Source organism: Pleurodeles waltl, chromosome 10, assembly GCF_031143425.1.
Source record: "Pleurodeles waltl isolate 20211129_DDA chromosome 10, aPleWal1.hap1.20221129, whole genome shotgun sequence".
Taxonomy (NCBI): Eukaryota; Metazoa; Chordata; class Amphibia; order Caudata; family Salamandridae; genus Pleurodeles; species Pleurodeles waltl.
The window spans coordinates 329318081-329329067 of NC_090449.1; the positions used below are offsets into that span (position 1 = coordinate 329318081).

Consider the following 10987-nt stretch of genomic DNA (forward strand, 5'->3'; position numbering starts at 1 on the left):
CAGCCACCCCGCGTCTCCCAGGTGAGTGTTTCAGGCCTGTGAGGCACTCATATAAATCTCGCCTGATCGAGCCTGATCAAGCACTGAGCGAGCAAGTGTGCTTGAATACAAGAGGCGTGCTCCTCTGGCTCAGGCGCAAGAGATGGCAGGCCCTTCAGTGCTTCTGGTCTGGAAGTCTACGGTGCAAGGGCCCAGGGCGTACAAATACCAGAAAGGGTCTGCTTTTCTCATCAGCGCCACAGTTCAGCTTGCTAGCAGAGGGCTTCTTGACTACCTCTTGCCTTGCTAGAGGCAAAAAAAAAACGCTTGGCACAAAACATCAATTGCTATGGCACGCTTAGAAGGAGAGTCTCCAAGTGGCCCTGCTTTTTCTCAAAGACACTTCAGAAGATGTTTGAAAGGCTTTTGCAGCAGCAGGCTCGTTGGTCTAGGGGTATGATTCTCGCTTTGGGTGTGAGAGGTCCCGGGTTCAAATCCCGGACGAGCCCGTGCCTTCATAGGTTCGATCTGTTTTTAAACAGGAGTATTTCTGCTTTCCACTCTTGTAAGATGCCATGGTGGAATGCATTGCATGCTTTCTACTGGTGTCGAGGCAGTTCGGCATGATGAAGGAGTGCGGGATTTCTTTCTAACTGCTTTTTTGTGTTGGAGCAGCACTTCTCGTTGGAACATGAAATGCACAGTGCTTCTCCAAAGTAATTGCAGGGCTGGTTTTGAAATCACCTCTTGGAATGAAAGTGATCCCAGTTCCTTTCTTCCAAAGGAAGAGATCCTGTCAGAAAGGCTCAGCTTTGAGCGTCATGAATATTGTCCCTTAGTCCTTGCATTCCAGTCCAAAGCATAGCCACATAAAGAAAGCAGGTGTGTCTGTTTCCAGTGTAGTGGTTCCAGTCCAATGCATAGCCACATGAAGCAATTAAGCAAGCATGTCTGTTTCTGTAGTGTAGTGGTTATCACGTTCGCCTTACACGCGAAAGGTCCCTGGTTCGAGGCCAGCAGGAAACAGCAAGTTGCTGTGCTTTATCACATTATTTGCATTTACCACCTCACCTGACAGGTAAATTGAAATTAAAGAGGCTGTGTCAATCCCTCACCATCGTGAGGTACTACGCTCCAAGGGCATTGGTCTCAACTCACCAAGAGAAGACGATACACCTTACGGCAGTCAGTTGCTCCCTTTTTGACCTTTCCATTGAAGCCTGGGCCTACTGTGGTCAAGCCAGCCAAGGAAGGAAGGTATGAGAGCGAAAATGGCTTTCCTACCTTCACCAAGAACATACACCTTGAGCAAAGAAAGGGCCAGACTTACAAGGCCCTATCGCCACCGGCACATCATCTTTAGTGACGCCCCGGTGGCACTATGTACTGTGCCGTATTTACAAGACGCCGTTCAACCACGTTTTGTGGCTTAACACCACCTTGCAAATACGGCCCCTTCACACGCAGCCCTTTCCCTGGAAGGGGCGTGCAATGGGTGTTGCTCTGGGTGGGCCACTGCAACACCATAGCATTTTGATGCTGCTCCAGTTTTACGAGTTTTTGTAAATCTGTGGCAGCGCCAAAATCCAAGCGCCATACAATGGGTGTCGTTATAGTGGAGAAACGAGCAGAAATGTTTTCATTTCTCCTCATTTTAGCTCTTTCTATGTGTGCTGCACGAACATATCGCCACTGAAGATTTCTGTTGTGCAGGAAGGTGTGCCTTCCTGAACAAAAACAATTTCCCCCTCAACGCAGCCATCCTTGTACCATGGCGCAAGGATGGCTGCGTTGGCGCTCGGCAGCTAATTTAGAGCTGGCGAAGAGGGAAGCACAGGGGTGCGCTGTATTCTACTAAATACGGCGCTTCCCTGCATTTTGAAAATGACTGAGTGCGAGGCTGCCAAATTTGGCAGAGCGTCTCACTCAGTCATCCTCTTGTAATTATGGTCCAAAAGGTCTAAAGGATAGAGGCTTTTTATGTCATGTTCGATGACGACCATGGAAATGACTCTAGTCATATTGCAGAAGAGAGAACCATGTGCATTTTCTTGCCTTGCGATGTATTCGCCCACTCTCTGCCCTCAACCCTAGGAGCAGGGTCTGAGCAGTGGTGCTTCTGTGCCCTCGCTCGTTAGTGTCCGGGTCCAAATCCCCAACACACCCTTTTTAGCAGAAAACACAAAAATTTTACTCAAAATACACAAAGCTTGAAGATTCCTCATTCCACTCAAAGCATTGTTGTGCAAAATATTTTTAGCCTCAGGAGAAAAAAAGGATCACCATGCCTTGGCTTCCTTCCTGCTTGCTTTCAGTGTGCTCTGTGTGATGCTTTCACAGGCTCTGGTTTCAGGCATTTAGGCATCAGATATTTGTCTCTACCTCCAGCTGTGACTTTTCAGTACATCTGAGTGTACGCTTGCTGGCTGACAACGATGCAATTTTCACACTTACTCCTCGCCTTGCGAGCAACTACTGATCAAGTATAGAGGCAATCGGGCAAACATATGAGGGGAATTTTGTTCCTTCAGTCAAGCCCTCATGCTTGTTTCTGTAGTGTAGTGGTTATCACGTTCGCCTAACACGCGAAAGGTCCCCGGTTTGGGACCGGGCAGAAACAATGGGCAGTGTCTGCTTTTGTGTTTGCTCCCTAAAAGCTTAGTCTCACTCAGGGATGGCCTTTAAAAACTTGTGACCTGTGTAAAACTTGTATTACTATTGCAGGCCGGTAAAAAGGTATCCGCATCTTTGCGTAGTCGTGCATGTGCCTGGTTTCTTATTCTGTTTTTTACTTTTTTTTTTCTTGGCCATGTTATATTGTGGGGCCTTTAAACCTGTCACCTTGATAGGAACATTGCAAGCGGCAGCATCGACAAGTGCAGACTGAGGAGTCAGACCTAAACACAGACTCAGCTGTCAGGATGGCCGAGTGGTCTAAGGCAGCAGCCTCAAGAGAGCTTGATCTTCAGTTAAGCTAAGCATCCTGGTTTGCTCATGTAGTTGTGGGTTCAAATCCCACTTCTGATAGGTCTATTTTCTGCCCTTAAATCTTCCTCTGCTTGCACAGCCAGCTCCCCACAACACTATCTTTGCAAGCTGCTGTAGCATATGAAAAGAAATCCACCAACCCTCCGGCTGTGCCCTCAATCAGCATTCCATGTATTTCTGGAAGGGGCTTCTCAGTCACGCATTCTGTTAGAGCTGCACCTTATCACTGTAACTACCATGCTGGTTTCTACTTAAGCAGTTGATTCCATCGTTTGAAGTGAGGCTCTCCTGCCACTTTTGGGCAGAGAAGGCACTGCCCCTGCAACAACAACTGGCAGACAAGCTCAACCTGGGTTTCCTGGTTAGGTGGGCGGAGCAGAATGGCAATGGTCCCTCCTTGTGACTTGAAATTAACATGAAGAAGACAGAGAGGCAGCTGGGAGTAGTCAGTACCCATGCACCCCTGAACACTGTCTTGCGATTTTCACCCAATTCTGAAATGAGTCGGGAGGAAAGGAGGTGATTTTCCTATCGAAGGCCATTCTGGGAATGCAGCCACCCCGCGTCTCCCAGGTGAGTGTTTCAGGCCTGTGAGGCACTCATATAAATCTCGCCTGATCGAGCCTGATCAAGCACTGAGCGAGCAAGTGTGCTTGAATACAAGAGGCATGCTCCTCTGGCTCAGGCGCAAGAGATGGCAGGCCCTTCAGTGCTTCTGGTCTGGAAGTCTACGGTGCAAGGGCCCAGGTCCTGCGGAGGCGTACAACTACCAGAAAGGGTCTGCTTTTCTCATCAGCGCCACAGTTCAGCTTGCTAGCAGAGGGCTTCTTGACTACCTCTTGCCTTGCTAGAGGCAAAAAAAAACACTTTGCACAAAACATCAATTGCTATGACACGCTTAGAAGGAGAGTCTCCAAGTGGCCCTGCTTTTTCTCAAAGACACTTCAGAAGATGTTTGAAAGTCTTTTGCAGCAGCAGGCTCGTTTGTCTAGGGGTATGATTCTCGATTTGGGTGTGAGAGGTCCCGGGTTCAAATCCCGGACGAGCCCGTGCCTTCATAGGTTCGATCTGTTTTTAAACAGGAGTATTTCTGCTTTCCACTCTTGTAAGATGCCATGGTGGAATGCATTGCATGCTTTCTACTGGTGTCGAGGCAGTTCGGCATGATGAAGGAGTGCGGGATTTCTTTCTAACTGCTTTTTTGTGTTGGAGCAGCACTTCTCATTGGAACATGAAATGCACAGTGCTTCTCCAAAGTAATTGCAGGGCTGGTTTTGAAATCACCTCTTGGAATGAAAGTGATCCCAGTTCCTTTCTTCCAAAGGAAGAGATCCTGTCAGAAAGGCTCAGCTTTGAGCGTCATGAATATTGTCCCTTAGTCCTTGCATTCCAGTCCAAAGCATAGCCACATAAAGAAAGCAGGTGTGTCTGTTTCCAGTGTAGTGGTTCCAGTCCAATGCATAGCCACATGAAGCAATTAAGCAAGCATGTCTGTTTCTGTAGTGTAGTGGTTATCACGTTCGCCTTACACGCGAAAGGTCCCTGGTTCGAGGCCAGCAGGAAACAGCAAGTTGCTGTGCTTTATCACATTATTTGCATTTACCACCTCACCTGACAGGTAAATTGAAATTAAAGAGGCTGTGTCAATCCCTCACCATCGTGAGGTACTACGCTCCAAGGGCATTGGTCTCAACTCACCAAGAGAAGACGATACACCTTACGGCAGTCAGTTGCTCCCTTTTTGACCTTTCCATTGAAGCCTGGGCCTACTGTGGTCAAGCCAGCCAAGGAAGGAAGGTATGAGAGCGAAAATGGCTTTCCTACCTTCACCAAGAACATACACCTTGAGCAAAGAAAGGGCCAGACTTACAAGGCCCTATCGCCACCGGCACATCATCTTTAGTGACGCCCCGGTGGCACTATGTACTGTGCCGTATTTACAAGACGCCGTTCAACCACGTTTTGTGGCTTAACACCACCTTGCAAATACGGCCCCTTCACACGCAGCCCTTTCCCTGGAAGGGGCGTGCAATGGGTGTTGCTCTGGGTGGGCCACTGCAACACCATAGCATTTTGATGCTGCTCCAGTTTTACGAGTTTTTGTAAATCTGTGGCAGCGCCAAAATCCAAGCGCCATACAATGGGTGTCGTTATAGTGGAGAAACGAGCAGAAATGTTTTCATTTCTCCTCATTTTTGCTCTTTCTATGTGTGCTGCACGAACATATCGCCACTGAAGATTTCTGTTGTGCAGGAAGGTGTGCCTTCCTGAACAAAAACAATTTCCCCCTCAACGCAGCCATCCTTGTACCATGGCGCAAGGATGGCTGCGTTGGCGCTCGGCAGCTAATTTAGAGCTGGCGCAGAGGGAAGCACAGGGGTGCGCTGTATTCTACTAAATACGGCGCTTCCCTGCATTTTGAAAATGACTGAGTGCGAGGCTGCCAAATTTGGCAGAGCGTCTCACTCAGTCATCCTCTTGTAATTATGGTCCAAAAGGTCTAAAGGATAGAGGCTTTTTATGTCATGTTCGATGACGACCATGGAAATGACTCTAGTCATATTGCAGAAGAGAGAACCATGTGCATTTTCTTGCCTTGCGATGTATTCGCCCACTCTCTGCCCTCAACCCTAGGAGCAGGGTCTGAGCAGTGGTGCTTCTGTGCCCTCGCTCGTTAGTGTCCGGGTCCAAATCCCCAACACACCCTTTTTAGCAGAAAACACAAAAATTTTACTCAAAATACACAAAGCTTGAAGATTCCTCATTCCACTCAAAGCATTGTTGTGCAAAATATTTTTAGCCTCAGGAGAAAAAAAGGATCACCATGCCTTGGCTTCCTTCCTGCTTGCTTTCAGTGTGCTCTGTGTGATGCTTTCACAGGCTCTGGTTTCAGGCATTTAGGCATCAGATATTTGTCTCTACCTTCAGCTGTGACTTTTCAGTACATCTGAGTGTACGCTTGCTGGCTGACAACGATGCAATTTTCACACTTACTCCTCGCCTTGCGAGCAACTACTGATCAAGTATAGAGGCAATCGGGCAAACATATGAGGGGAATTTTGTTCCTTCAGTCAAGCCCTCATGCTTGTTTCTGTAGTGTAGTGGTTATCACGTTCGCCTAACACGCGAAAGGTCCCCGGTTTGGGACCGGGCAGAAACAATGGGCAGTGTCTGCTTTTGTGTTTGCTCCCTAAAAGCTTAGTCTCACTCAGGGATGGCCTTTAAAAACTTGTGACCTGTGTAAAACTTGTATTACTATTGCAGGCCGGTAAAAAGGTATCCGCATCTTTGCGTAGTCGTGCATGTGCCTGGTTTCTTATTCTGTTTTTTACTTTTTTTTTTCTTGGCCATGTTATATTGTGGGGCCTTTAAACCTGTCACCTTGATAGGAACATTGCAAGCGGCAGCATCGACAAGTGCAGACTGAGGAGTCAGACCTAAACACAGACTCAGCTGTCAGGATGGCCGAGTGGTCTAAGGCAGCAGCCTCAAGAGAGCTTGATCTTCAGTTAAGCTAAGCATCCTGGTTTGCTCATGTAGTTGTGGGTTCAAATCCCACTTCTGATAGGTCTATTTTCTGCCCTTAAATCTTCCTCTGCTTGCACAGCCAGCTCCCCACAACACTATCTTTGCAAGCTGCTGTAGCATATGAAAAGAAATCCACCAACCCTCCGGCTGTGCCCTCAATCAGCATTCCATGTATTTCTGGAAGGGGCTTCTCAGTCACGCATTCTGTTAGAGCTGCACCTTATCACTGTAACTACCATGCTGGTTTCTACTTAAGCAGTTGATTCCATCGTTTGAAGTGAGGCTCTCCTGCCACTTTTGGGCAGAGAAGGCACTGCCCCTGCAACAACAACTGGCAGACAAGCTCAACCTGGGTTTCCTGGTTAGGTGGGCGGAGCAGAATGGCAATGGTCCCTCCTTGTGACTTGAAATTAACATGAAGAAGACAGAGAGGCAGCTGGGAGTAGTCAGTACCCATGCACCCCTGAACACTGTCTTGCGATTTTCACCCAATTCTGAAATGAGTCGGGAGGAAAGGAGGTGATTTTCCTATCGAAGGCCATTCTGGGAATTCAGCCACCCCGCGTCTCCCAGGTGAGTGTTTCAGGCCTGTGAGGCACTCATATAAATCTCGCCTGATCGAGCCTGATCAAGCACTGAGCGAGCAAGTGTGCTTGAATACAAGAGGCATGCTCCTCTGGCTCAGGCGCAAGAGATGGCAGGCCCTTCAGTGCTTCTGGTCTGGAAGTCTACGGTGCAAGGGCCCAGGTCCTGCGGAGGCGTACAACTACCAGAAAGGGTCTGCTTTTCTCATCAGCGCCACAGTTCAGCTTGCTAGCAGAGGGCTTCTTGACTACCTCTTGCCTTGCTAGAGGCAAAAAAAAACACTTTGCACAAAACATCAATTGCTATGACACGCTTAGAAGGAGAGTCTCCAAGTGGCCCTGCTTTTTCTCAAAGACACTTCAGAAGATGTTTGAAAGTCTTTTGCAGCAGCAGGCTCGTTTGTCTAGGGGTATGATTCTCGATTTGGGTGTGAGAGGTCCCGGGTTCAAATCCCGGACGAGCCCGTGCCTTCATAGGTTCGATCTGTTTTTAAACAGGAGTATTTCTGCTTTCCACTCTTGTAAGATGCCATGGTGGAATGCATTGCATGCTTTCTACTGGTGTCGAGGCAGTTCGGCATGATGAAGGAGTGCAGGATTTCTTTCTAACTGCTTTTTTGTGTTGGAGCAGCACTTCTCGTTGGAACATGAAATGCACAGTGCTTCTCCAAAGTAATTGCAGGGCTATTTTTGAAATCACCTCTTGGAATGAAAGTGATCCCAGTTCCTTTCTTCCAAAGGAAGAGATCCTGTCAGAAAGGCTCAGCTTTGAGCGTCATGAATATTGTCCCTTAGTCATTGCATTCCAGTCCAAAGCATAGCCACTTAAAGAAAGCAGGTGTGTCTGTTTCCAGTGTAGTGGTTCCAGTCCAATGCATAGCCACATGAAGCAAGTAAGCAAGCATGTCTGTTTCTGTAGTGCAGTGGTTATCACGTTCGCCTTACACGCGAAAGGTCCCTGGTTCGAGGCCAGCCAGAAACAGCAAGTTGCTGTGCTTTATCACATTATTTGCATTTACCACCTCACCTGACAGGTAAATTGAAATTAAAGAGGCTGTGTCTATCCCTCACCATCGTGAGGTACTACGCTCCAAGGGCATCGGTCTCAACTCACCAAGAGAAGACGATACACCTTACGTCAGTCAGTTGCTCCCTTTTTGACCTTTCCATTGAAGCCTGGGCCTACTGTGGTCAAGCCAGCCAAGGAAGGAAGGTATGAGAGCGAAAATGGCTTTCCTACCTTCACCAAGAACATACACCTTGAGCAAAGAAAGGGCCAGACTTACAAGGCCCTATCGCCACCGGCACATCATCTTTAGTGACGCCCCGGTGGCACTATGTACTGTGCCGTATTTACAAGACGCCGTTCAACCACGTTTTGTGGCTTAACACCACCTTGCAAATACGGCCCCTTCACACGCAGCCCTTTCCCTGGAAGGGGCGTGCAATGGGTGTTGCTCTGGGTGGGCCACTGCAACACCATAGCATTTTGATGCTGCTCCAGTTTTACGAGTTTTTGTAAATCTGTGGCAGCGCCAAAATCCAAGCGCCATACAATGGGTGTCGTTATAGTGGAGAAACGAGCAGAAATGTTTTCATTTCTCCTCATTTTTGCTCTTTCTATGTGTGCTGCACGAACATATCGCCACTGAAGATTTCTGTTGTGCAGGAAGGTGTGCCTTCCTGAACAAAAACAATTTCCCCCTCAACGCAGCCATCCTTGTACCATGGCGCAAGGATGGCTGCGTTGGCGCTCGGCAGCTAATTTAGAGCTGGCGCAGAGGGAAGCACAGGGGTGCGCTGTATTCTACTAAATACGGCGCTTCCCTGCATTTTGAAAATGACTGAGTGCGAGGCTGCCAAATTTGGCAGAGCGTCTCACTCAGTCATCCTCTTGTAATTATGGTCCAAAAGGTCTAAAGGATAGAGGCTTTTTATGTCATGTTCGATGACGACCATGGAAATGACTCTAGTCATATTGCAGAAGAGAGAACCATGTGCAGTTTCTTGCCTTGCGATGTATTCGCCCACTCTCTGCCCTCAACCCTAGGAGCAGGGTCTGAGCAGTGGTGCTTCTGTGCCCTCGCTCGTTGGTGTCCGGGTCCAAATCCCCAACACACCCTTTTTAGCAGAAAACACACAAATTTTACTCAAAATACACAAAGCTTGAAGATTCCTCATTCCACTCAAAGCATTGTTGTGCAAAATATTTTTAGCCTCAGGAGAAAAAAAGGATCACCATGCCTTGGCTTCCTTCCTGCTTGCTTTCAGTGTGCTCTGTGTGATGCTTTCACAGGCTCTGGTTTCAGGCATTTAGGCATCAGATATTTGTCTCTACCCGCAGCTGTGACTTTTCAGTACATCTGAGTGTACGCTTGCTGGCTGACAACGCTGCAATTTTCACACTTACTCCTCGCTTTGCGAGCAACTGCTGATCAAGTATAGAGGCAATCGGGCAAACATATGAGGGGAATTTTGTTCCTTCAGTCAAGCCCTCATGCTTGTTTCTGTAGTGTAGTGGTTATCACGTTTGCCTAACACGCGAAAGGTCCCCGGTTTGGGACCGGGCAGAAACAATGGGCAGTGTCTGCTTTTGTGTTTGCTCCCTAAAAGCTTAGTCTCACTCAGGGATGGCCTTTAAAAACTTGTGACCTGTGTAAAACTTGTATTACTATTGCAGGCCGGTAAAAAGTTATCCGCATCTTTGCGTAGTCGTGCATGTGCCTGGTTTCTTATTCTGTTTTTTACTTTTTTTTTTCTTGGCCATGTTATATTGTGGGGCCTTTAAACCTGTCACCTTGATAGGAACATTGCAAGCGGCAGCATCGACAAGTGCAGACTGAGGAGTCAGACCTAAACACAGACTCAGCTGTCAGGATGGCCGAGTGGTCTAAGGCAGCAGCCTCAAGAGAGCTTGATCTTCAGTTAAGCTAAGCATCCTGGTTTGCTCATGTTGTTGTGGGTTCAAATCCCACTTCTGATAGGTCTATTTTCTGCCCTTAAATCTTCCTCTGCTTGCACAGCCAGCTCCCCACAACACTATCTTTGCAAGCTGCTGTAGCATATGAAAAGAAATCCACCAACCCTCCGGCTGGGCCCTCAATCCATTCCATGTATTTCTGGAAGGTGCATCTCAGTCACGCCTTCTGTTAGAGCTGCACCTTATCACTGTAACTACCATGCTGGTTTCTACTTAAGCAGTTGATTCCATCGTTTGAAGTGAGGCTCTCCTGCCACTTTTGGGCAGAGAAGGCACTGCCCCTGCAACAACAACAGGCAGACAAGCTCAACCTGGGTTTCCTGGTTAGGTGGGCGGAGCAGAATGGCAATGGTCCCTCCTTGTGACTTGAAATTAACATGAAGAAGACAGAGAGGCAGCTGGGAGTAGGCAGTACCCATGCACCCCTGAACACTGTCTTGCGATTTTCACCCAATTCTGAAATGAGTCGGGAGGAAAGGAGGTGATTTTCCTATCGAAGGCCATTCTGGGAATTCAGCCACCCCGCGTCTCCCAGGTGAGTGTTTCAGGCCTGTGAGGCACTCATATAAATCTCGCCTGATCGAGCCCTGAGCGAGCAAGTGTGCTTGAATACAAGAGGCGTGCTCCTCTGGCTCAGGCGCAAGAGATGGCAGGCCCTTCAGTGCTTCTGGTCTGGAAGTCTACGGTGCAAGGGCCCAGGTCCTGCGGAGGTGTACAACTACCAGAAAGGGTCTGCTTTTCTCATCAGCGCCACAGTTCAGCTTGCTAGCAGAGGGCTTCTTGACTACCTCTTGCCTTGCTAGAGGCAAAAAAAAAACCCTTGGCACAAAACATCAATTGCTATGGCACGCTTAGAAGGAGTCTCCAAGTGGCCCTGCTTTTTCTCAAAGACACTTCAGAAGATGTTTGAAAGGCTTTTGCAGCAGCA

The 10987-nt window shown here is 48.2% G+C and overlaps 1 non-coding gene across 1 annotated transcript; it reads left to right on the top strand.

Annotated features, from left to right (window-relative positions):
• The first annotated feature begins 416 nt into the window (after window positions 1-416).
• Window positions 417-488, top strand: TRNAP-UGG (transfer RNA proline (anticodon UGG)). Its single transcript has one exon. It is a non-coding gene; the product is annotated as a tRNA-Pro (tRNA).
• Window positions 489-10987: the final 10499 nt, after the last annotated feature.